Source organism: Protopterus annectens, chromosome 3.part0 (assembly GCF_019279795.1).
Source record: "Protopterus annectens isolate FY-2018-M chromosome 3.part0, PAN1.0, whole genome shotgun sequence".
Taxonomy (NCBI): domain Eukaryota; kingdom Metazoa; phylum Chordata; order Ceratodontiformes; family Protopteridae; genus Protopterus; species Protopterus annectens.
Genome location: NC_056731.1, coordinates 1201912438 through 1201938246, shown reverse-complemented (window position 1 = coordinate 1201938246; position 25809 = coordinate 1201912438).

Genomic DNA, 25809 nt, shown 5'->3' with positions numbered 1-25809 from the left:
TGACAATGCACAAAGCAGCGGAGACCACCCATGTGCACCTAAGTGTAGTCCAAACTGCTGTACAGTCTGTGGCATGCGACAGACCACACTCTCACACACAAGAACTCCACCCAGACATCCTGAAGACACTGGACAGTATGAATGTCCCACCAAATACCAGACAAGATACACACAAATTACCACATAGGTGGCAAACCATTATGTATGCAAGGAGTAATCAGGGACCTAGGGACACAGGTCGACAGTAATCTGTCATGTGACACTCACAATGCCAATGTGGCTAGGAAGATTGTCGATATTGGACACCGTATCATGAAAGGATTCACATCTACATCAACAGAGGTCACTGTGCCGCTGTACTGTTCCCTTATCAGACCCATAATCTAGTACAATGACTCATATGGGATGTACCGTACTTGACACCTGCAGCGGTTCGGAAGACCTCATAGTTACCCAACCAACAGGATAAAGGGTGTGAAATATATGTCATATGCTGCCTGGCTGTAGACACCTCAGCTGAATGCAGTCACAGACTGCCTGCACAGAGGCATTGTATGTCTGTTGTACAAGGCCATGTCCAACACAGGAGTAATGGACATGCTCCACCACAGGAAATCAAAGCCATTGGAGCTGTGAGAGTGACAGATGTCAGCCTCAACACATAATGAAATAAGATGTGCTGGAAGGATATATACATAACCCAGAGGCTCCCCACACCCAGAAACAGGATCCCAATCCATGTTAGGCAGAGCCCCTCACTGACACCCCTCAACAGGAATATTGCCAAGTGGATGGATGATCGTACATGTATACTGGGGGTCCTCAATGTGTCACGACCAGACAGAGGCACAGTGAAGAAATTCATAAATGGCCATAATAGAACATAACAAGGGGTGGCAAAAGACACACACACTCTGGCTAGGCTTACTAATGGCCTGGGTGTATAGCCTAGTATGAACCCATGAACCTATGAAGATACAAAACGTACAGGACACTAAGGATAATCACAAGGCTTACCCAACTGATGGTAGGAACCATGTTGGGCATCTACAGATATGCTCCGAATCACACAGATATTAGAAACAACATACCAAACACACACACATATTGCTAACATACAACCTGTCAGGTGCAGTGAAAACACCCCCCCCCCAGAGTGTAAAATACCTATCCCAGCAGACTGATGGTCCCCTGACATTGCAGATGCTGAGGTAACAGCCATCATCTGCAAAGCAGAACACACAGCAGCAAAGGTATGTGATGGTGTCCTGGGCTGAGGCCAACATGGACTCCAAGAATAATGGAATGCCAAATCACACTACTGCCCAATGTCAGCCTTACCACAGGATATGTACCCAAAGAGCAGTGTACAACAACAGTGGTCCATGACAACAAATGTGTTGCCTGAATGGATACTGCAAACTACCACCCCAGGATCCTGACAAGCTTGTTCTGCACAGCTATGGAAAGGATCAGTATGTACCGCAGACAGAAGGCTATTGTGGACCTACTGATACTGGACCCTACACAATGTGGCTGTCGTAACTGCAGATCCTGCCCCTAAACATGTTTGACCCATTTGAAGTTGAATTTTGTATTAGGTTGTTGTAATCCAGGAATCATTCTACTACCATTTGAAGCAGTCATTAAGGTCATTGATGAGGGCAATGTGGTCCACACAGCATAGCTGGACCGTGCGCATGCTTCTAGACAATACCGTACGAGTTCAGTATGGATATGTTCACCAGCTTAAATATATAGCCCTATGTCAGTAGAGGGGTTGCAAACCAGACCAAGGACAGAACTGACAATGTCAGACATGCCGCATCCATGTCAGACTACAAAGCAGATATGAGTGGCATCCCACAAGGCCTGGTCGTGCCCCCCCCATTCTGTATATATGTCCCATAGGTATAGGCCAACATGGAAGGACTGTGACTGAACATGTATGCAGAGGAGTACAAACAGCCCACCATATCCGACCCCCAGCTGACACAAGCAACCCACAAAAGGGCCACCTACAAACAGACAACTGGAGCCATAGCCATGTCAGCAAGCTAATTGCAGAACTGTGTATAGACAACCACCATGGATATACAGTAAGTGCCCACAAATTACCACACAGGTGTTAACCCATGACGTACCTAACATGTAATGTGAGACCTGGGTAAAAAAGGTGATAGATATCCTGCACTGGACAAACATGTGGCTGTAGTGTTCGCAGAAACATATACTATATACCCACCCAAACATGAAGGTTGGCAGATGTAGATAAGGGGAGCTCACTGTGGCTCTGCAGTCATCCTCCATCAGCATCACAATTGACTACAATAGCCCCTGTGGGATATACCACAGCAGACACCCCATCAACTGTAAAGTCCACAACAGTACCCCACCAGGAGTAGCAAAGAGCATGAACAGATGCCATGTGTTGCCTGAGTAAACAAACTGCAGCCCCACACCACCATACTGCCCAGCTACAGGCAAGCTGTGCCTGATGTATGAAGCGATGTCCAACCTGGAATCAATGAACATGCTGCCCCTTGTACAATCTGAATGGCAGTGAGCTATGCGCATGAGAGACCTGAACCCCAGCACTGACATACATAGGACAAGCTGTGCAGAATGATCCATAACACAGAAGGCACCCCCACTCTTCAGTAAACTCCTGGTACAGGTCAGCCAGAGAGTCACATATCGACACCCCTCAAGAGGAATCCTGATGATTGGATGGGAGATGGTAGGCTAACCCTGGGTATCACTGTTATGTCAGAGGTAGACGGAGGCACAGTATACTAACCATGACATATGTCATGGCAAACTCCAGTTACAATGTGCGTCGAAGGACAAACACACCCTGTGACTAGCATCAGAAATGGCCTAGGGAACATTGCTAGTGTTTGCCAGTGTCCACCCATGTTGTGGAATACACTAGCAATGTTGGACGAGCCTGGTGAAGGTAGTCCATATCTGAACATAATGCAACATGGTCATATGTGCACAACTGGCCCCTACACAGTCTGTTGTGCTCACTATGAAGATGTCAAGCAGTCATAGGACTAAAGCCCAGGATACTGTCCACCACAGTGAAAGTACTGAACCAGTACACTATACGGTACTACAGTGTTAGGTCATTATGAAAGTATGTTGAGAACTGTCTGCAAAGTATCCCATGCAATCCCTGCAGGCACAGTATAATCCCTGTTGTGGCAGACATGAAGCAGTTGGCCAGTTAGTACACAACATGACACCCAACACATAACCATAAACGTGAGATATTGTTGAAGTTCACACACACACAAATTTGTGATGGACTTCAGAGTGCAACATATGGAAAGCTCACACTGGGCATGCTCGCACACTTTGATAAATGAGGCATATGTCAGACAACATGCCATGGAAAGGCTGAACTGGGCATGCTCACACACTTAGGCCCTATCTCCGTTTAGCAGTTGGCCACACATATCTGGTATTTGTACGTGTCAGTCCAGGAACCAACCACAACACAGCAATCTGCCCAGTGCACACAGTAAAAGACTACAGAGACATAAGTGATATAGTGGATCGCCATCATATGCAAACATCTTCCACAGATACACAAGTTGGTCATAGGAACAGGGATTGCTATGGCAATAAAGACCTGCAAACAGTAGAACAGCACAACAAATATTGTGCATCCGACAATTGAATATATGGGTGTAGAGGTCAATACTAGGCTTGTTGCCCTAGGGAATGACAGCTCAGCCAGAGTATGCTTGGCATCTGCATCCCCAGGACAGTAGGCTACTGTGCCACTGTAAAGTAGGTCACAAAAGGCAACATGTGAGGCTAGTGAGCTGTGCCTCTGTCAAGCAGGGGCACCGTGGAGGTCCCAGGGATTGAATGTGCTAAGCCACAGCCATGTTGTTGGTGTGTGCTGGGAGAGGGTTGCTGAGGATCTCTGACAGTAGGTGTCCGTCAATAACAGACTGATGGGAGCCTTATCTGCATTCTCTGGACGATTCCACTGTCAACACCTTGTTGTAATGATTATGTGTGAATGAAGTGCCGTGCCGGAACTGTTCACAGATGTCCTCCCTCTGTGGGCTACTGCAATGTATTAGCTCGCTCTGTCTGTTGTACGGCGCATATATGACTGGTGTACAGCTGACAGGTGTCTTGTTGTGGAGCAGTCATTTGTATATGTGGGATAGCATGATCAATGCAAACCATACACATGCTCATAGAATGCAATTGTCAAGGATTATGCTGAGTGGCCAGTATAGTCCCCCAGCATGGGTCCTCTGAAGTCGTCCACCCCAGTCTTCACAAGTGTAGAGTCTGCTTGTGCTAAATACAGTTTGTGTGCAGTGACAACCTTGCCTGGGGGTGGAGATGGGATATGGATGTCCAGGAAAAGGTGGGTATGGTCAGATATCAACAATGGTGGTCTACCTCTGGTGTGGAACAGTGAGTACCCACGTTGCAGATGGACAGGTGCAATATGTATTCCCCCATGTGGCTGTGGTGTGTGGATCTGCCATAGCACATGGACCCACAAATTGTAGTGGCTGTAGGGTAAAGTGGTAGAGGCCTGAGTAGTTCTCACACACAATATGCCTGTACCTGATGTTAACAACTGGAATGGTGTATGTGAACACCTGCATATCCCGGCACTGTTCCCAGGGAAGCTAAGTGTGTGTCCTGGATGTGGGTGTGGTGTTCTGGACTGGTTGTGTTGTGTGTTACAGGTCCTGTGGTCACAAAGCATGGTATAGAACATAACCTGCCAGTGCGATGTGCATATCTGACCCTGACGTAGGTGGCTGCAAATGCATATATATGCTATCCCCCACCTGACAGGTAGTACTACATGTACATACCTCTGTAGAAATAAAGATGTCAGCACCCTATAAATACTGCAGGTGCAGAGCAGATGCCCAATAATTCAGATAGTGCGCTCTGCTAATGCATCTCTATCAAGTGTCATAATATAGTTAGGTACGGGTTTGAATCCTGCAAATGCTCAGTGTGTGTGTGAGTGGGGTTTGTGTGTGTGAGAGAGAAATGTCCCTTTTGGCAACTGGGAAAACACACTACAGGATGCACATTCCCCTTTCTAAACACTGATGATGTCAGCACCCTATAAGTACAGCAGGAGAAAGGAAACCTCCCAGTAATGCGAATAGCGCACTCTGCTAATGCATCCATCTCGAGTGTCGTAACATAGGTAGGGGTTTGAATCCTTTAAATGCTCAGTGTGTGTGGAGGGGGTTAGTGTGTGTTCAAGACTGTATAAAAGAAATATCCCTTTTGCTAACTAGGAGAACACACTACAGGATGCAGATTCCCCTTTCTAAACACTGATGATGTCAGCACCCTATAAGCACAGCAGGAGAAGGAAATTCTCCCAGTAATGCGAATAGCGTACTCTACTAATGCGTCCATCTCAAGTGTCATAACATAGTTAAGTAGGGGTTTGAATCCTGTACATGCTCAGTGTGTGTGAAGTGAGTGAGTGTGTGTTCAAGACTGTATGAAAGAAGTATCCATTTTGCCAACTAGGAGAACACACTACAGGATGCACATTCCCCTTTCTAAACACTGATGAATTCAGCACCCTATAAGTACAGCAGGAGAAAGAAAACCTCCTAGTAATGTGAATAGCGCGCTCTGCTCATGCATCCGTCTCGAGTGTCGTAACATAGATAGGGGTTTGAATCCTTTAAATGCTCAGTGTGTGTGGAGGGGGTTAGTGTGTGTTCAAGACTGTATGAAAGAAATATCCCTTTTGCCAACTAGGAGAACACACTACAGGATGCACAATCTCCTTTCTAAACACTGGTGATGTCAGCACCCTATAAGTGCAGCAGGAGAAGGAAATTCTCCCAGTAGTGCGAATAGTGCGCTCTGCTAATGTGTCCGTTTCAAGTATCATAACATAGTTAGGTAGGGGTTTGAATCCTGTACATGCTCAGTGTGTGTGGCGAGAGTTAGTGTGTGTTCAAGACTGTATGAAAGAAGTATCCCTTTTGCCAACTAGGAGAACACACTACAGGATGCACATTCCCCTTTCTAAACACTGATGATGTCAGCACCCTATAAGTACAGCAGGAGAAGTGAAGCCTCCCAATAATGCGAATAGCATGCTCTGCTAATGCGTCCATCTCAAGTATCATAACATAGTTAGGTAGGGGATTGAATCCTGTATATGCTCAGTGTGTGTGAAGGGAGTTAGTGTGTGTTCAAGACTGTATGAAAGAAGTATCCCTTTTGCCAACTAGGAGAACACACTACAGGATGTACATTCTCCTTTCTAAACACTGATGATGTCAGCACCCTATAAGTACAGCAGGAGAAAGAAAACCTCCCAGTAATGTGAATAGCGTGCTCCGCTAATGCGTCTGACTAGAGTGTCATAACATAATTAAGTAGTGGTTTGAATCCAGCAAGTGTGTGTGTTTGGAAGAGGGGGTTTAGTGTATGTGCAATTTTGTGTGATGTCCCTTTTGGCAACTGGGAGAATACACTACAGGATGCACATTCCCCTTTCTAAACACAGATGATGTCAGCACCCTATAAGTACAGCAGGAGAAGGGAAGCCTACAAGTAATGCGAATAGTGCGCTCTGCTAATGTATCCGTCTCGAGTGTCAAAACATAGTTAGGTAGGGGTTTGAATCCTGCAAATGCTTAGTGTCTGTGGAGGAGGTTAGTGTGTGTGCAAGTCTGTATTAAGGCAATATCCCTTTTGGCAACTAGGAGAACACACGACAGGATGCACTTTCCCCTTTCTAAACACTGATGATGTCAGCAACCACAGGATGCACTTTCCCCTTTCTAAACACTGATGATGTCAGCACCCTATAAGTACAGCAGGAGAAGAGAAACCTCCCAGTAATTCGAATAGCGCACTCTGCTAATACGTCTCTCCCGAGTGTCATAATATAGTTAGGTAGGAATTGGAAACCTGTAAATGGCGTGTGTGTTTGGATGTGGGGACTCTGTGTGTGTGCAATTCTGTATGTAAAACATGTGCTTTTTTGAAATCAGGAGATCACCCTAAATGATGCACATTACCCTTTCCAAACAGTGATGATGACAGCACCCTATACATACAGCTGGAGAAGAGACATCTGCCAGTCTTCAGAATAGCGCAACCTGCTACAGCATCACTCTCAAGTGACATAACATATTTAGGTAGGGGTTTGAAACCTACAAGTGGATGTGGGGAGTTTGTGTGTGTGCATTTTCGTATGAAAAACATGTTAGTTTTGGCAATCAGGAGATCACACTGCATGATGCACATTACCCTTTCAAAATACTGATGATGTCAGCACCCTATAAGTACAGCCAGAGAAGAGGAACTATCTAGTAATCCAAATAGTATGCTTTGCTGATGCGTCTCTCTCACGTGTTGTGACTTAGTTTGGTAGGGGTATGAATCCTGCAATTGTGTGTGTGAGGGGGGGTAGTAGTGTGTGTAAATGCAAGTGTGAGAGAACAGATCCTTTTGGCAAATACTACAATACACCAGATGCTGCATATTCCCCCAGTAAACACAGGGGATGTCACCACACTATCAGCACAGCCAAACAGGGCTAGTTGGCCAGTAATGCCAATATTGCGCTCTGATACTGTGTCTATTACCATTGCCAGAGTACAGATAGGTATGTTTTGGTAACCCACAACTGCCATGTGTGGTTGTGTCACACATTATGACCTTGTGTGGGTCTTTGTACATAACAATGCATGCCATTGCCTAAACCAGCAATGGCATTGCACACATGATGTATGTGTGTGACACATACACATAAATACCTGTGACCTGCAGTAGTTACCATGTCTGACACATGCCTCGATTGGATAAATGGTATTTGCAATGTATACCAATATGACTGTGTCTTACTGTGCAGGGGCCGCATGCGGTATGTGTCTATACAGTGCGGGCATATATGGTAAAATACCTACAGCAGGGGATACACATCTGGTCTGGGCCATATAGTCTACATGTAGTTGATGTACAGGTGCTGCATGTTCCCACCTGTTGAGGTAGTGGTAACATGTCATTCCACTGCAATTCAGTGACCACAAGCTGTGAACCCTTGAACTAGTGTGTTGTAGCTACAGTAATGCTCATACACAATGTTTGGCTGGATGCAGTCCAGCCATATAAAGACAGTTCTTGAGACTGTCATATTGCCAGTGTTGTTATGGAGGATAGGTGGTCTTCCTGTGTATGGGAGGGCTGTGTGTGCCAGGCTATGAACCAGATGGCAGTCTGACACACTGTTAGCTGCACATGATTAGGCCCTGATGCTTTGTGCTGTGCCAACAATCTGGAGGTGTGTGTATCTGTGGTGCCTTGGGGTACCACCCCCCTGCCCATGTGTGTTACATGTGTAGGGGACGACAGGCATGGTATGGGGCATAACCTGTCAGTGATGGGTAACACCTGTGAGCCATGAATCAGGACTCTGGTACTGCACAGACATTGCAGTTCACCATGCTGAGGACAGTGTCCAGTGCATGCATCTTGCGGTGTACACTGCTGTTGTTGTGTAGCAGCACTGTTAGTGTCCTAACCTGTGTGATACCCACGGAGGTGGCTATGTAAACCGTGTCCTGCAGCATAAGGCAGTATGTGTGTATCAAGGAGCTTTGCCAATATACATCAGGCCATGGGTGTCACATGCAAGATGACCCTTGCACATCATTGTGGCTTCCCTAGCATGTAAGCACACATTGACAGCCAGCGGATACCCTATGAATGACACTGGAGACTGAGCAGAATGTAGATATACAATACCCTTCCCACATATAGTGGTAGCATATCTGGTGAGGGTATGTTGGCAACCAAGATCAGGCTCATACTGGCCTGTGCCACATGCTGAGAGATCCATTCTATGTTCCCTATCATGTAGTCCAGGGAGGTATGTCTCAGGTCAGCCATAGTGGCATGGTCAATGAGTGAGTCATATGTGTCCATGCCTCTGACTGACCTGTATGCATGTGTTCTGTGGTGGACCATAGTGCCCCTGAGGCATATCACTGTGACCTTCACCAGATACAGCCTGTTGAGCGGGACCCCAGTGCAGCACCCAAGACAGGTACCTGACACGTCTGTAGCAGGTGTGTTGTGTAGCCCTACAGGCTGTGAGTGTGTGGCACACGGGATGTGTGTGCCATGTGTGGCATGTGCTCTGTTCTGATGGAACATATGCCTGTGTGCCAGCTGCTGAGGTGTGTGATGCTCAGGCAGGATGCTATTCTGAGTCCCCACGTATGCCCCAGTGTGTTCAGCATGCTGTCAGTGCATGTCAATGTCTGACTTGTATTGTAGTCACTGTAATATTTTTTATTTATTTATTTATTTATCTTACATTTGTTGACCGGGATAGTCCGACTGGATGCATGTCCATTTTCAGCGGAGGCCCGGGGGGAAAAGCTCCAAGGGTAAGCAGATACAGCATTACATAATACCAACATTACATATTACAAACAGATTATTTACAGAGATTACATAAGTAAGCAAGTTAAACAAGTTCCACAGGTTAAAGTTAGTCCTGAGCACAAGTCAGAATTAAATTAAATTACACAGTAAACTGGTTAACAGATTTTACACATTCGAGTTAGCCAGGCTTGATACATTGACATAGCCAGTTAAGTGACAAATGTTGTTTGAGTCTAGTTTTAAATTGACCTAAGGTGGAAAGTAAGGTAATATCAGCTGGAAGTGAGTTCCAGGATCTACTTACAGAGTTTGCAAAGAGAGAATCACCGGCTGTGTTATTAATTTTGCTAGTCTGAATTAGTAGTTTGTTAGAGGATCAAAGCGGTCTAAGAATGTTATATTGGGTGATAATATTTTTAAGTGCAGGAGTATTGTCCGGATTATAGAGGATTTTATAGGCCATAATCAGTTGGTTATACTGTATTAGGCTAGGTAGTTCAAGCCAACCAAGCTGATTTAGATTGATGCAATGATGTGTCCTAAAAGGCAGCCAGTGGCAAACCTGGCAATGTGGTTGTAGCAAATTGAGTGTTTGTTAAGGACAGTCTTGTTCATATTCGAGAGTAGAGGGGATGCATACAGAAGGGTTGAAAGAAGGTGTGAGTGAGCTATGGCAATTTTAGCTGGAGGGGTTAGGAAGGCTTTTATTCTGTAAAGTGACCCTAGTTTTTTATTGATGGTTTTGATAGTTTGATTAACATGTAGGTCACATTTGAGATTATTGTCTATGATGACACCTAATAGTTTAGTAGATGGGTCAGGGGAGATTATTATGCCATCATTTGATTTTATGGTAAAGGTGAAAGCGGTAGACCTACGTGTTGGTGAAATAACAGCAGTTTAGTTTTTTTGGGATTTAGGATCAGACGATGTTCAGAAAGCCAGTTTTCTATTGTATTAAAGGTGGTCTGGGTAGCTGACCATAACTCTACTGGAGATGTGGCTGAGCAAATCAGAGTAGAGTCATCAGCATATTGGATACAGCTGACTTTTGGGATGACAGTATAAAGGTCATTAATGAAGATGGAGAACAGCAAGGGCCCTAGTACAGAGCCTTGTGGTACTCTGAGGGTGTTAGGTAGAAGGTTAGAGAGTTTGTTCTGCCAGAGGCCAGCCTGCTGTCGACCATTCAGGTAGGATTGAAACCATTGGAGGACTCCAGTATCTAGACAGAATGTTTGCAGGGTATGGATTACAAGTTGGTGATCAACCATATCGTATGCCTTGGAAAGATCCAAAAAGAGGGTTGAGGATATATAATTATTATTGTGATTATGGTTTATGGTGTTAGTAAAGGCTAGGAGGCCTGAAGTAGTGCTGTGATGAGGACGGAAGCCATGCTGAGTATCTGCCATAAGGCGAGTTTGGATTAGGTGGTGCATGAATTGTCTATGAATACATTTTTCCATAATCTTTGCAAGTGGAGAGAGTATAGCTATTGGCCTACAATTGGAGAATTCAGTAGAGCTACCTCCTTTGTGAAGTGGGATTACATAGGATATTTTCCAGATGGTGGGAAATTTAGCTTCTACCATGGTTCGTTTGATTAGTTTTGAGACGGGGTAAGCAATAGCATCAGCTGATTTTTGTAGGTACTCGGCAGGGAGTTGATCAGCAGAAAGTGTAGTGGGTTTTAATCTTTCAATCAAGGTATGGATAAGTGAAGTGGCGACTGGTTGGTAGCTGAACGCAAGTAGCTTTCTAGGGGTGCTACTTTCAGGACCAGGGGAGCTAGGAGGTAGTTGGCTAGCTAGGGCTTGAAATGCCTCAGTAAAGAATTGGTTAAAACTATCAGAAACATCTTCAGGGGTTTTATCAATAGTAGCAGCAGGGATTGGGGTTGAAGTTTGTCCAGGATGTAGTATATATGACATGCCACCTGACAGGGTATGGCATTACTGGGTTCAGAGAGCTCAGTCCCCAGATTGGCTGTGTGGTGGCATCCCACACATGTGTTGTACGTTCCTGGCCAAGGGTGATGGCTGACTGCATACATGTAGCAGCTGTGACATTGCCACATGACTCACATAAACCACAACTGGACCATACAGGTGATTCACAGGTTACCTTTGCACATGCTACCCTAGTAGTGTGATTGCCATGGTGAGTACCAACACATAGGGCCAATGGGGAACAATATACTGAAGGTGTGTATGTGTGGGTGTACTGCTACTGTTTCATAGCACTGGCATATATGACTGCACACGTGGGTAAATGCCAGGTAAGACATGTGCAATGTGTCACAGGCAACGTACATGCATACAGGACAGACAGTGACGTTCTGTCATGTGTAAACTTGACATACATATCGTACGCTATGCAGATGTCACTAGAAGTCTACAGAAGCACTGTAACTCTGCATTGCAGGTGTAAGCAGTGTTCCAGGGAACCCCAAGCGAACATGCATGCAAACAAAGCTACAGTAAGCAGGGCTGGAAGTAGTGCATTGTACAACAAAGAAGGGGTAACAATAACAGTAAGTAACAATGCAAATATGTAGGCACTATCAACGTGTACCCAGGAATACACAGCGCAGATGCCCATGGTAGAACTGATATTATGTCATAGCTAATTGTGATTTGGATTACGTTGGTACTGCACACATATCAACATGTGCAAACATCCACATTGCATAGTCGTTGTGGGCAACTTGACACCATTACTGTACATGTCCACCATTGCATATCACTACTTGCGTTAGCTTCCCCCCTGTGCTACACATGTATGCGGCTATCTGTTGACATCCTTACCACCGGCATGCAATTATGTGCAGCTGTTACACTTTGGTATGTATTATGGGTGCAGATAACAATTCAGGACATTCATACGGTTACTGCATCAGGCATGCTGGGATATACACACAGTCATAGCAGCACACTGTACTGTTACCAACATGATACTACTAATACACTTCTATGTAGTCACCCTGTGCATCAGCAACGTGTTTACCTGTTCCTGCAATGATGTTGGAGATTGCAGGAGGTGGCACAGTGTCATCATATGCACAGGGTGTGAATTAGGTATGCCTGAGTCAGCCACTGATACCACCAATTGACATGTGTGTGTATGTGTGTTGGTGAGAGGCAGCAGTACAGGGTGGGGCAGTGTTGGTGCAGTGTGTGCATGTATGTGGTCGACCTAGGTGTTAACATTTCACATGTGTGTATGCATGCACACAGTTCCACCTCATGGCTGCCATATACAGGGGTTTGTGGACAGCCACAGACTGCACCTGGCAGGTCATACAGATCAGTGTCTGTGGGCACGGACATGGTACCTGTGCCTGGCAGGGGTGCTACGGACCATATCCAGTACTAAGCCAGACTGGGTACTGTCATCAGAAGTGGGAGTGTGTTGACTGGACACAGGTCCCTGTTGGGACTGTCCAGAGCCACGTGCACGTGGTCTCCTGGGGCATTCCAATGACAGCACAGACCCAGCATTGCTGGGGCTGCTGCTGGCACTATGGGGGCGTGCGCAGGCCTGTTGTCATCCGCGCCGTCTGCCAGCTGCTGCTGTTGCTGGCATACGGCCACGTCGACACCGCAAATGCCCACCATTGCCTTGGCTCATGGACATTTGGTTGTGGAACTGCTGTAATATGTCCCCACAATGTCTGTCTATGACATCGGTGAAATTACGGATAGCATCCGCGATGTCACGCATACTGTCAGTCATGGCTGTGCGACATGCTCTCAGCTCCCTCAGACCTGGTCTGGTGTACCTTTCCATACGCGACTGTGCCTGCATGACAGCCCGAAACATAGCTGAGGTTGACAGACCTGTTTGGCCACGTCTGCCAGAGGCAGTATGCCCATGGATGCTCCCACGAGAACCCATGGGCAACTGTCTGTGTGGTACCATCGCAGGACCCTGCCCATGGCTGCTGTATGGGGATGCATGTGCCACAGGTACCACATTACCCTGGTCAATGCCCACTGTATCCTGTCCATCACCTAGGGACAATGGTGACAAAGGATGTACTGGCAGGATGACTGTGCACAATGATGAGGTTGACAGCTGTGTACTGTCAATTGGCTGACCAATGGCGGACCCTGACACACCTTCCTGTACCATTACACAAATATCATCATTACCAGTACCTGTGGCACCAGATTCAGGTTCCCTGCTGCAGGACACCAGAGCAGCACCAGAACCTGTGGGAGGAAGACAGGAAACACAGTTTACAGTCTCCACACATTGTTACCAGTGATGCACTTATGCACACATGCACACATGCACACATGGACACATGCACACATGCACACATGGACACAGGCACACATGCACACATGGACACAGGCACACATGCACACATGCACACATGCACACAGGCACACATGCACACATGCAGACATGCAAACATGCACACGTGGACACATGCACACATGGACACATGCACACATGCACACATGCATACATGGACACATGCACACATGGACACATGCACACATGCGCACATGCACACGTGTTCACATGCACACATGGACACATGTACACATGCACACGTGGTCATGTGTACACATGTACACATGCACACATGCACACATGCACACGTGGAAACAGGCACACATGCACACATGCACACGTGGACACAGGCACACATGCACACATGCACATGGACACACATGCACACCTGCACATGCACACATGCACACATGGGCACAGGCACACCTGCACACATGCACACTCCGCAGTATACACACAGAGCACTACTGAGTTACACTAGTGTTACTAGCACTATCAGGACTATTATAGGTATTGTTAAACACACTCACCAGCATGGATGGCCTGCCTTGCTGTAACCCCGGAGGGACCTGCAGAAATGATGAGATTAATGTCAGTGGGCACAACTGTGCCATTGATATTGCATATGATACAGTGCAGCAGTACACCAGTTGCCTTTCACACGTCAGCTGCTGATATTGCCGGTATCACACATGCACAATTACATACTATGATGACATATACATACCACGGACACACCTTACACATGCATAAATTAAAAGTGTACAGAACAGTCAAGTGTACATATGGCATATTACCTGCACGCTCCATATCGTGCTGCTGTGTGGATCCAGCCTCTATCATGATGCAGGTGTACTGCTGTTGCTGTTCCGGGGCTGGAGCCACAACACTTAGGAGTAGCCCCTCCAGTCTGGTGAGGGGGGGTGTGTGGCCACCCCATCTCCTGTGGCAACCTGTTGCCTGTGGATATCTGATGCACACTGATGGACACTTCTGATTAAATCACTTCAGTGATGTCATACCTGCTCATATGTCCTATTATGCGTGCCAATAACATTTACCCTACAGACAAGGTATTGCCACAGTGCAGCCCTCTCCTGCTGATTCTGACTGGTGCGGGAAAACAGGATGTCATACTCCCGCAGCAGGCTCTGGTGTATCTCCTCATCTTCCGCTGCAGAGTAGGTGGGATTACGCTGATGCACCATCTCCCTGGAAGAGAACACAAACAGGATATCAGCAGACTATGCAATATATGGCACACATACTATACATGATACTCATGTGTAGTGATATTCTACTAATCCCATATGTTGCATGTGTGTGTCGTGGTGGATACACAAGTACATGGCCAGATATCAGTGCTCAGCCAACACCTGTGCAACAATACCTGCCACATTCCACACAACATAGTAGCATGCCCTATCGGTCAGCACACACTGACAGGTCCAATGCACAACCTCACTCTGGGGGTTCATCCCAAGGTACTGTATGTGGGACACCATCCACTAGTGTGATGTGGACACAAGTTACTCGGCCTGGATATACATATCCCACCACCACCAACAGCACAGTAGACTACTTTGATATGTATGTGATTAGACAGTTATTCACTTGTTAGGACTGAGATGGTATCCATGCAGCACACTGGGCCAGTGGAAGCCACAACCCACACTGCTGACCCCTTTGCAAATGCTTACCATGGACATGCCACAGATTGCATGGAACTTGCACACACATTTCTAACCCAGACCTTATGCACAAAGGTTAGGCATCCTGTCCGGTGGACCCCAGACAGACGCAGATTGTATAAAAATAGCAGGAGGCTACTGCAGGACAGAGCAGATTCACATTAAGGGAAGGCATCTGTGGTCAGCACTGGTACTATGCTACAGCCCCTCATAACAATGGCCACGGCCTACTCTGGGAGGGAAATGGCCACAAACACTATGGATAACCACAAGGCCTTCTTCAGTTATGTTACACATATGGACCAAATGCCTCAGATATGCTCTGTGTTAATACACACCTACTTAACATTCACCAAACACACAGATATTGGCAACATTCTTGCAGACAGGTTCAGTGCACGTATCCCCCCTCCTTTTCCCCACCAGTTGAAATAGTTATCACAGCTGTATGTAACCTCCCTATCATCTCACATGTCCAGGTGAGGGCCGCCCTCAGCAAAGCAGAACACACAGCATCACTGTGACCTCATGGTATCCCTGGATGTGTGCTACCTGCACTCCAAGAGGACATACAACCGCATATAAGACTGATAATTTATCTTGGCCGTACTACAGGATATGTACCTAGACAGTGGCATACAGCAACAGTGGTCCCACACCACTAAGGAGGCACCTAGACTGACCCTGGGAACTACCACGTCATATGCATAACTGGCCTGGTCTGTTAAGCTATGGAATTATGCAGTATGGGATGCATATGCAGTGATATCGGGTACCTGCAGACACTTGTTCCCAGCCAGTGTGCCTTTGTGATGAGCTGATCCTGCCTTTTGAACCTGGCTGACCTTTCAAAGCAGTCACTACAGCCATTGCTGAGGGCAACGCACAGACAACTGCTGCCAGTTTCATGGCCTAGCACTGATTGACATGTAATGTATAGTCATCCCCTTTTGGTGGAACTACGTACACACAACATATCACATGGACATACCTATAGATACAGACCTATGACACATTTGGAGGGTTCACAGTATGCACACTATTAACCTGCTACTTTGCATTACCTGTGTTTGTCGCAGCTGGTTGCGTTACCACTGCTTCTGATTCCTGCTGCTACTGTCACTGCTGACAGCTTAGAGTCACAGTGTGTAGCGTGTTTTTGTTTGTTTTTTTTTTTTTCTCTCTGTCTCGGTTTGTCTCTCTCTCCCTCTGTCTGCTTCCAGACAGTGCAATGAATGTATTGCATGTGTGGAGTGTTAGTACAGAATGCTTTTGTAGGTATCTGCATAGGTCCATGTGATGGCTTCTGCACCAGTTGTAAGCCAGCATTTGCTAATTGCATACAGCCAGTTGTCTACTGATTGCAATTCTCACTGTGATTTCAGGACAGTGCTATAAAAGGGTATGTGAGATAGGCATTACCCTTTCAGATTGTAAGGGCGGGGACCATGCTGGTATGCTGTGGACACTGTTCTGTGAGTGTAAAGGTTAGTATCTCTCTCATGATTCAGGCTGTGTTGTAGATTCACATTTCTCCATTCCTCTCTCCTGTTCACTGTAGTAAGTGTGTATGCACAATGACACCTACAACTATATATATATATATATATATATATATATATATATATATATATATATATATGTACATATACATACATTTATATATCTACATTAACTGACATTATTACCTACAAGCTACCAACTAGCATGGCTGTTTCTGTTCACACACTACTATTATGGGAATCCAGTAGTTTTGACAGTAATTCTAAATGACATGCTTTGGGTACTACACATCCTATATTCCCTTTACATTCATCCCTACTATTACATGTTATATTTATTTTAGCACAATGTTCTTGTATATGAGTCATGGCTTAGTGGTAGGTCATGCAGACTACTGTTTCCAAGGTCCTGGGTTCGGGATTGACAGTGGGATTTTATTTTGCTTTTGAACTGAGTACAGGACCTGTCAATCAAAGTGGCTAAGGCACTTTTAAGCAGTTGTAACCGGGTTAGCGCTGGTTTGCCCGGAGCTCATGCATGCGCACTGGCGGTTAGCTCCACGCACACACGCGCACACCCGCTTACAACCGCTTAACAGTGCTTACTCTGGCGCACCAGCTATTTTCTTTGAAAGAAATTAAAATGGGGAGACAGGAAAGTGGTGAAAAAGGGGTCACAAAGAGGGTAAGACAGTAGGGAAACAAGCTTGGGATTTGCAGGAGGGATGTAGGTAAGGCCAATAGCTGTCCATTTCTTCATCAGCAACAGCTGTGCATATGTATGTAATTTGGTGTGACATTTGAAACCTTCCACCCCTGAGAGAGGTGTCAGGACAACAATAATACTTGTTGTACAGCCAATTGTAATTGATAGTTTCCATGTCCAGCAGACATGTGTGCGGAATGGGCAGCTATGTATGGGGTGTATTTTTTTTGAGGGTACAGAGTGCCTTTTTTTTTTTTTTTTTCAGGTGAGAGTGGTATGTCAGGTGAAGGAAGTCGGTACAGCTGGGGAGGTAGGTTGGGTAGGTAAACAGACAAGATAAACAAGACGCATACAGGGGCGGTGTATGACACGTGTGGGGGGGGTTACACAATTGACGGGGAGGGAGGTTTTGATATCCAGAGCCCATGAGCCCACAGATGGCAACAGTGGAACTGATATCCCCACCCATAGGCAGTTGCCACTGTTCCTTCACTGCCCAGGACGGGGCTGTGCTGGGGGCTGTGTAGGCCGGGCAATAGGCATGTCCGTAAGTTGTGCCACCCATGCCTCAAGCTGGCGTAGGGGCTCAAGAACAGAGTCCCGAATCTCCCTACGCACCACAGTCCAGATGCTATGGAGGGTGAGTGGTGGTTCTCCTCCGGCTACACTTGCAGAGGGGGGGCGAGCCCCATCCCCTGCAGCGCTTCCACCTGCATGTGGCACAGGGCCACCAGAGGAGGGTCCAGACTGGGCAATAGTGCCAGGTGCACTCGCCAGCTGAGGTGGGAGAGGTGGGTCCGCTGGAACCCGCCTTCCCTGTCATCCTATGTTTTGCATTATGTCATGACAGTTTGGGTTAGTGACATATAATACCATTCACAATTAGTTGTAACAGCATGCATTAGTATTCCCATTAACCAAACACCCAGATATTCACACCATTGAACAGCGAGCATAACACATGCATAATTTGAACAGCAATACACAGTCCAACAACATGCAGGGTTGATTGATGGCAACAGGCCATCAGGTTTGGATGTATGAACAGGGCAGATGCATCAATGGACATGCAAATATAGATGACCCAACAGGACAAATGCCCAGGGGTGTTAATTGTGATTGCACATACCATTTTCACGTGGAATGGGTTATATGTGGTTATAGGGTAGGGTGAAGAAAATAATATTAACACCTTCGAATACCAATACATATGCTGTACATTTCTAATAGCTGCACATATATACACACTACTGTTCTAACTACAGTTTCCTATATGATAACTATTTCAACTTGGTGATAGGACTGTTACTGCAACATCAATATACATTTTATTGTTCTTCATACACATTCATATCTAGCTTTGTTCAGCTACATCATCCTGCTACATTTGCTTTATATAGCTGTGGACAAGTGTGGATGTTTGGTATATCAGACAATCATACTATCTGCATATTGCAGACTGAGAGCAAGACATCCAGATTTTGGGATACACATTCCAGATGCAGCAACACTTTGAACAGATTTCGCTGTTTGGTTTGGATTCTCACATGCATTTCATTCTGTACTGACTGCAGTATACTTTATTCAGGGGTTATTACTACTGTATTGCTGGATTCATGACACTTTCTCACACTCTCTCACTTGTTTTCATTTTACTATTCAGGATGGTACTTACTTCTAGGCTTTATTGACATGTTTTACCTGTAGTTATTACAATGCTTTCCAGCAGTCTCACTTCTGTCATGTTTCAGTATTTCAACAGGGATATATTTCACACATGTGATTTCATCATCTTCTGCAGCTATACTTTTCAGCCTGCTGCAGGTTGTGTACTATTTTCTTGCAGGTGGGGCATTTTTATTTCAGAATTTATGTCAGACATTTTCATTTTTCTGTTTGGCTTACAGGCTGCAACACACTTTTGTAATCAAGCAATACTTGCAAACACTTTCACACTGTTACTTGCACATTTTATTACTTAGTGACTACACTGCACTCTTTTGCTGACTGTCATACTTTTATATTTCTTTACAGTTACTGGTAGTGGATTACTGACCTGCCTGGTGGCGCAACCGCACCAGCCTATCGCCATAGGCTCTGCGGTTCACAGAACGGACATCTGCAGCTGTAATATAAATGAAGTAATACTGGAATACACATCTCCATAATATCAGCTAGTTTAATTTCTTACATACATAATTAAATGTAACTTACTCAGTAGTGGGGTGTTGGGCATTTGCCAGGCCTCCTGGATCCAAAGGTTCAATTGGTCCTGCTTGTGTCTCTTCAGGTCCGCATGGTGGCGACGGACCTGCTCACCAGTCCTTGGAATCCCTGTAGCACTGGTGAGATCATGAGCCAACCTGTCCCACGCCTCAGCCCTATATGCTCCCCACAGGACCTGGCCCTGCATAAGTTGGGCCTCATGATTGTGGACTAGGAGCCAGACCATGTACCTGGACTCCTCAACGCCCCACCTCTGTGCTCGAAAGCAACTACCCTCTCCTACTCCTGTCATTCTGGCTACAAGTCCGTTCTACAATCGTTTATGCTGTGTATTCCCGCCTATGGGGCTTATATAGTCTGCTTTTCCCGCACATATCTGTGATTGGCCATTTTGGAATTGTATCAACTTCAGTAAACCTGCATTGTCATGCTCCAGTTTGTATTCATTCCTATATATTAGCTATTATTGCATTTATAGGTACTGCTGTCATGGCTTAGTGGTTCAGTACCTTGACTATGGTGTATAGTATCCTGGGTTCGGACCTGGCCACTACTTTTTATTTTTTATGACTGTCTAGACAAGCTGAGGGGTGTGTCTGTGTAAAGGCAGTTTTGATACGGCTTGCTCAACGTTGTCCGTCGGTTAGCTTGTTTGCACGGTGCACAGCTCCGCGCAAATGGGGTATGCTGGTTTAAGCCTCATTTGGCTATCAGCACGCATATTACACTCAGCTCAGCTAGGGGAACATAGTTTCAGCGTGTTAAACCACTGCTCACCTACGGGCACTCATTTTGCACCTGTTAAACCACTGCTCAGCTACGGGCACTCATTTTGCACCAGTTAAACCACTGCTCACGTACGGGCAGATGCACTCACCCTGTTAAACTGTAGCTCAGCTATTGGCACATCTGGCATTTTTTATTGTTTTGTTACCTCAAATTTCTTCAATATAAATGGGCTATTTCATTACATTTTACATAAAATGTGATTTTATGTGTACATGTTTGTCAGGGACTTGTTTCGTGCTTATTTCGCTAAAAATAAAAATTGGTGTGGTTGGGGCTCGAACCATGAATGCCTGCTCTTCAGCCAACATCTCTACCGCTACGCTATTGCTTCTTGGCTTACTTTGCATATTTAGTTCTTATATGCTTTCCCACTGACTGCTAACTGTAGCTGCGCTTACGCCAGCCACAAGCGCACTCACGGTTAAACATCTTTACAATTTTAAAAAAAATTATGTGATGTTCATTTGTACATTTTATGTTCGTAGTCTGTGGGGACATGTGTTGTGTTGTGTTTATTCACATTTCCATGGACTCTGTCATGGGTGTTTACTTTGGGCACTTTTACTCTTCTGGGGGAGTGTCCACTTACAGGGCTTGGCCTATGGACATGCCCCCTACTGTCTTACACGGACTGTGTTAGCCTTAGGTGTGATTCAGCATGCTCTCATGAATATGCAGAGCATGCTGACATCACTCCATTTAACTGCAGCCTCCGTGTATGAGTTATAACTCTTACACGGAGGCTTCGTGAATCCTGCCCTATATCTTTCAGAATCATTTTGTTTCTTGTGAGTGGAGTTTTCACTGGCTTGGTAATATGTTAATATCCTTTGGTTACTCATATAGTTCCTCACTCTTGTGTTATATGCAGTAGATAATGTCTGGGCTGCTGTTGGGGAAAGGGGGATACTACACTTCAAAGAGTCATGCATTTATAGTGAAAAGTTACTGGTATTCTCACTGTCATGTAACAATGACACCATGAATGTTTGTGATAGTGGCTCTTCAATGTGATATGTCAGCCCGTGGAAGTAACATTCAGAAAATAGCTTTTACTTGATTAGAATAGCCTGGCAAGGGAGTTGGTATTTGGTTAATATAGGATACTACTGTTGGAACATTTTTTACATAAAAACACAGCATGCAAAAAAACATCCCTGGGATCCAGAAACATGCCTTGTATGAATGCAAAGGTACAGCTCATAAAACAGTGTGGTCAAAGGTTCATTGTCAATTAAGAAAGTGAAGATTTGCAGCTCAGTTTGTTGCTAATTAGTAAACCTGCTTAGACTTGGAAACAACCTGCAGTGAAAGAGAACTGACAGTCATGGGTAGGACCATGAGAAGGAAAACTGTCTAGCAGAGAGAGAGAGAGAAAGAATGCACGATGGCATGTGTACATGCAGTAAAACATGAAAAACAATGAAAGACAATACTGCTGTGAAACAGGGTGGAAACTGGTGTATAGGACAGATGAGAAAATTGAAAAAGTGGCAGCAAGCAGAAAATAATAAACAAGGGAATCAGGAAGGGTGAGCTTGGAAGTGGTAATAGAGAGGAGGGTACAACTTGTTTTTGTGGGGCAGGTGCCTACTTTTTATTTTTTGAAGGAAGGAAACTTGAGGAAGATGAAAGGGAAGGTTAAGGTATGGTATGGTATTAAGAAGAGGATCGTTGCAGTGGTGAACACACAAACATTACAGTGGTGAACACACAAACATTGCAGTGGTAAATTCACAAACATTGCAGTGGTAAACAAACATTGCAGTAGTAAATGTGCAAACATTGCAGTGGTAAACGGGCAAGCATTGCAGTGGAAAATACAAACAAATAGTGATAAACGCACAAACATACAACATAGACAGAGACTAACAGGAATGGTGTTAATACACTGAGGGTGGGGAGAAATGTTGAATTCAGAGACACACAAACAAGAGATTGTTGATGAGGAGGATGAAATCACAAACAGAAGAGGGCCTTGACACACAAGGCAAGGATCATAGGAATGGTGGTTAGAGTGGGTATGGCCTTCTGCATCACACTGCCTGAATGATACCCAGGAAGAGGTCAGACATCACTCTGACCACTCTTCTACCTAGGCCATGCCTGACTTGATGATGGCATGGGTAAATAATGTTACTATACCATCCTTAAGTGCAGACATTCTAGGTTGCTAGAGCAGGCTTCCAGCAACTGGTCTAATGTATCTCTCACCACCACCACCACCTCCAACAGCTACCTGCATATAATAAAATACTGAACCCTGGCAGTGCCACTGGAGGTAACAATAGCTCCACTAGTGGCAGGAGAAGTGGCCTCCTAGATATCCTCTGCTATATCCACTGGGTAGACAGTACAAAGGCTGGTAGCACATAGGTGAGAGTTGGGCTTGCTGTGGAATCATAAATTGTGACTGTACCACTGACACGTCAATGGCAACTACCCTACAAAATAAGAAAGGAAATGGAGAGAAATAAAATCATAAAAAAAACAGAAAACAATTACTGAAGAAAGAACAATGACAAAGAAAGGGAGAGGAGAGAGAAAAAACTTTGCATAACATATAGATAATTAACATATGAAACACATTTAATGAGTTTCAACATACAATTATATCAATACAACTATATAATGAGACAGTAAGGGGTAGTAAGGGGTAGTATTCACACTAAGAACAAGGTTTGATTCTGACCATAGGTTATTTGGTAGGCTTAAAATGGCCCCCTCAAGGCAGTTAGCCTAATATTCTCCTGTGAACCTACAAACCTAAAATGTTCTTGTTAGGGTTATTGACTCACCTGTATGTGTTCAGTGTGTTTCATAGGTGCTCATGCATAAGACTGAGAGATCCTCTTAGTGTGAACTGGGTCAGAGGCACAACATGTAGAAAGATCGACTCATTAATATTCATAAGGTAGTAGCCAATTAGCATAACTGCCATTAACAGAGCCTCTGATTTATATGATATAAACTTTGCCATCCAAATTGAGTCTCATTGCACTATGGAACATTTCTGTCAGGCAATCTCTGAAACTGCAGTCGAGAATGGAATAACTCTTCATCAAGAACTGCACTTCCTTTGAGTAAGTTTGAACTTTAAAATGTGCATTTACAATCTGCCTGCGACAGGAATGTTCATGTAAAACTGCACATGCAGTATGCTGTATAAAGTGTGCATGGTAACATTTGTGAGCTATAACTACATTCAAGTGCAGCCTTGTCAAATGTGTCAGTCAAAAGAGGGTTACCTTGGGCATATGGGGCAAATTCTGCAGCATATATTTTGTGAATAAGTTGCCTTGTCAATGTGAAACATAGTACAGATACAACTATACATGTGACAGTTATGTATGTTACTATTATGTGAGGCCAAGTAAAGGTCATTGTAAAGCCGTCAGTACAGTAAGGGTCAGATTAGATGAACTGCAGTCCTGTATTTATTATTATATGTGTGTTATAGGGGAAGTGAGTGCATATCAGTTATTTCTGTTTGAGGGGAGACACTTCCAATATATACAAGTGATGGACATAGCAGCATTATGAAGCACAGATGTACAGAAACTATGGGAGAAACTGTTATGTGATCCATGCTCAAAAAGGATATTGTCAGTGCTTTTGGCAGCAATGCACCTGCAGGAAACAAACACAGAATAGGTTTGTGTAGCTGAATACCACACCTTGCATCTTAAACACTTCACTTTCTACCACTGAATGAAGTACCTGTACTTTGCCTACAGACATTCTGCTCCTTTACGGGTTACGTCCATTTTTGCACCTACACCTACTGTCCCTATCAGTATAGGAAGTCATGTGTGCGCCTATGCATACAACCATATGCAGCCAAATAAATGCCATGTGGAAGGTCAGACACTGCAGATCATCACATAAATGATAGTCAACAGTGGATTTTGTTGCAGGCCATTGCCTGATGTCAGCTGTAAGTTGGATATACCATGTATATTTCACCACCTTCTTTTCTGGGAGTGGGTTAGGGGTCGCAGAGTATACAGGTATATGAACAGTGTCTATGGGTATGCAGGTGTGTGTGTTACAGACTCCATATCTTTGTACTGCAGACACCTATCAGCAACACACAGGACAGTAGAATGTATGAGGGTGTGTGTATGAAATGTAATGATGTGCTTTTTCTAGCATAAGTTATTCATCTCTTACACGGTATGATGCTTCCAATATGCAGGCTTTAGAAATGCAAGTTCTCCCATGCAGAGACATGTGATCATGTTGCAAGCCCTCCATTTCCATGGTCAGTAGATATTCAGCAATGATACATTTGACCACCCTTGTTGCAGCGGTGGCTGGTGGAATGTGGCAAATGATATAACTGCTGTTGGTGGCCAAGGAAGAGACTTCAATCAGATTGGATGCATGATCACTGACATGATACATGCTACCAAAGAGCATACTGCCCACCTAGTACAAGAGCTTAGGTCAATGAAATGCAGTATGGTGGCTGAACCACCATTAACAGACATGCCAGAGATCCTGCTTTCTGCACATGGGAGGCCTGAGTTATCTGACCATGATGGAGACTTGGATATAGGAGAAGATGCACAGCAGGCTGTGAGAATCTCCAATGGAGATGCCCTAGGTGTGTATGCCAGTTATGTATTTGTAATTGTATACTGAATAAATACATACTGTATTGTAGATTATATGTTCTATCAATTTGCTGTGTAAATATATCAGGGCTGCAGGCCACAAAAGCACCAGTAAAAGATAATGCCTATCTTATTGCATTCTGTCACTACACATAAAAGTCATTACTTATTTATGTGGATGAAAGTAATGGTGATGGGTTTTATTGTTTGTGGTATTTCCCTTTGGTGTCTTCATAGGTAACATTTTATCAGGCTCCTCCACAATAGATGTACTCCTGCATAAAACTCGAGATGACTCAGACTCTGACAGTTATGGCAGTTGAAATTTGGCTCATGCTACAGAAAATGCATGGTATTGGCCATCACTCACATTCACAGACCACAACTTCCTGTTGGCCAGGGTTGGATAGCGCAGAGTGCAGTGGTGGTGTTGGTGTTACAGAAGGATAAGCCTGACACAAAAGAAATATGTGCGTGTGTGTGTGTGTGTGTGTGTGTGTGTGTGTGTGTGTGTGTGTGTGTGTGTGTGTGTCAGC